The sequence below is a fragment of the Myodes glareolus genome, chromosome 6 (assembly GCF_982192425.1).
Source record: "Myodes glareolus chromosome 6, mMyoGla1.1, whole genome shotgun sequence".
In the NCBI taxonomy this organism is placed as follows: domain Eukaryota; kingdom Metazoa; phylum Chordata; class Mammalia; order Rodentia; family Cricetidae; genus Myodes; species Myodes glareolus.
Window position 1 is genome coordinate 44,620,265 of NC_142031.1, and position 2,470 is coordinate 44,622,734.

A 2,470-nucleotide genomic window follows, 5' to 3' on the forward strand; every position below is an offset into this window, starting at 1 on the left:
CATGTCATCTAACTGGATTCTCTGAATGTGGCTGACATGGGGGCTGTCTGAGAAGCCATTGATGATGGCACTGGGACTTGTTTTGTCTGCATGTACTGGCTTTTTGGGATCCTAGTCTGTTTGGATGCTCACCTTCCTGGACCTGGAGGGAGGGGAGAGGAACTTGAACTTCCCACAGGGCAGGAAACCCTGACTGCTCTTAGGACTGGAGAGGGAGGAGGAGAGGGAGTGGGGGGACTGGAAAAGTATTGGGAGGAGGGGAGGAAGTGGAAATTTTTATATATTAATTAAAAAAACAATCAAGAGTGCTCACTTCGGCAGAACATATACTAAAATTGGAACGATACAGAGAAGATTAGCATGGCCCCTGCGCAAGGATGACACACAAATTCGTGAAGCGTTCCATATTTTTAAACACACAAACTCTACTACACACACAGACACACAAAAAAAATAATAACCGGAATCAACAACCACTGGTCATTAATATCACTTAATAGTAATGGACTCAACTCACCTATAAAAAGGCACAGACTAAGAGAATGGATACGAAAACAGGATCCAACATTCTGCTGTTTAGAAGAAACACACCTCAACCACAAAGATAGACATCTACTCAGAGTAAAGGGTTGGGAAAAGGTTTTCCAAGCAAACGGACCTAAGAAACAAGCTGGTATGGCCATTCTAATATCTAACAAAATTGACTTCAAACTAAAATCAATCAGAAGAGATGGAGATGGACATTTTGTACTCATAACAGGAACAATTCATCAGGAGGAAGTCTCAATCCTGAATATCTACGCCCCTAATATAAAAGCACCCACTTATGTAAAAGAAAAACTTTTAGAACTCAAGGCAGTCATCAAACCACACACACTAATAGCAGGAGACTTCAACACACCTCTCTCACCAATGGACAGGTCAATCAGGCAGAAACTCAACAGAGAAATAAGAGAATTACTAGAGGTAATGAATCAAATGGACTTAACAGACATCTATAGAACATTGTACCCAAAAAGGAAAGAATATACCTTCTTCTCTGCAGCTCATGGAACCTTCTAGAAAATTGAACACATACTGGGTAACAAAGCAAACTTCCACAGATACAAAAAAAATATTAGTAACCACCTGTGTCTTGTCGGATCACCATGGAATAAAGTTAGAATTCAATAACAATTCGAACAACAGAAAGCCTACAAATGCGTGGAAGTTGAACAGTCAACTACTGAATCATCACTAGATAAAGGAAGAAATAAAGAAAGAAATTAAAGTCTTCCTTGAATTTAATGAAAATAAAGACACAACATACTCAAACTTATGGGACACAATGAAAGCAATGCGAAGAGGAAAGTTCATAGCACTAAGTGCCCACATAAAGAAAATGGAGAAAGCACATATTGGAGACTTAACAGCACACCTGAAAGCTCTGGAAAAAAAAGAAACAGACCCTCCCAGGAGGAGTAAAAGATGGGAAATAATCAAACTGAGGGCTGAAATCAACAAAATAGAAACACGGAAAACAATCAAAAAAATCAACGAAACAAAAAGTTGGTTCTTGGAGAAAATCAACAAGATGGACAAATCTCTAGCCAAACTAATCAAACGGCAGAGAGAGAACACTAAAATTAATAAGAATTTGAAGCTGTTATCAAAAGTCTCCATACCAAAAAAAGCCCAGGACCAGATGGTTTCAATGCAGAATTCTACCAGAACTTCCAGGAAGAGCTAATATCTATAATCCTTAATGTATTTCACAAAAGAGAAACAGAAGAGTCATTGCCCATCTCTTTTTGTGAAGCTACAGTTACCCTGATACCAAAACCACATAAAGACACAACCAAGAAAGAGAATTACAGGCCAATCTCACTCATGAACATTGACGCAAAATTCTCCACAAAATACTGGCAAACCGATTTCAAGAACACATTAGAAAAATTATCCACTATGATCAAGTAGGCTTCATTCCAGAGATGCAGGGCTGGTTCAAAATATGCAAATCTAGCAATGTAATCCATCATATAAATAAACTGAAAGAAAAAAAAACCATATGATCATTTCAATAGATGTTGAAAAAGCATTTGACAAAATCCAACATCCCTTTATGATAAAGGTGTTGGAGAGATTGGGGATACAAGGATCATACCTAAATATATAATAAAAAGGTACTTACAGCAAGCCAACAGCTAACATCAAACTGAACGGAGAGAAACTCAAAGCCATTCCATTGAAATCAGGAACAAGACAAGGCTGTCCACTCACCCCATACCTCTTCAATATAATGCTAGAAGTTCTAGCAGTAGCAATAAGACAACATAAGGAGATCAAGGGGATTCGAATTGGAAAGGATGAAGTTAAACTTTCGTTATTTGCTGACGATATGATAGTATACATGAGCGACCCCAAAAACTCTACCAAAGAACACCTACAGCTGATAAACACATTTAGTAATGTGGCAGGATACAAGATCAAC

The 2,470-nt window shown here is 38.2% G+C and overlaps 1 non-coding gene across 1 annotated transcript; it reads left to right on the plus strand.

Annotated features, from left to right (window-relative positions):
• The first annotated feature begins 305 nt into the window (after positions 1 to 305).
• LOC148121777 (U6 spliceosomal RNA) lies at positions 306 to 412 on the plus strand. The gene has a single exon (XR_015738228.1). It is a non-coding gene; the product is annotated as a U6 spliceosomal RNA (small nuclear RNA).
• The last annotated feature ends 2,058 nt before the right edge of the window (positions 413 to 2,470 follow it).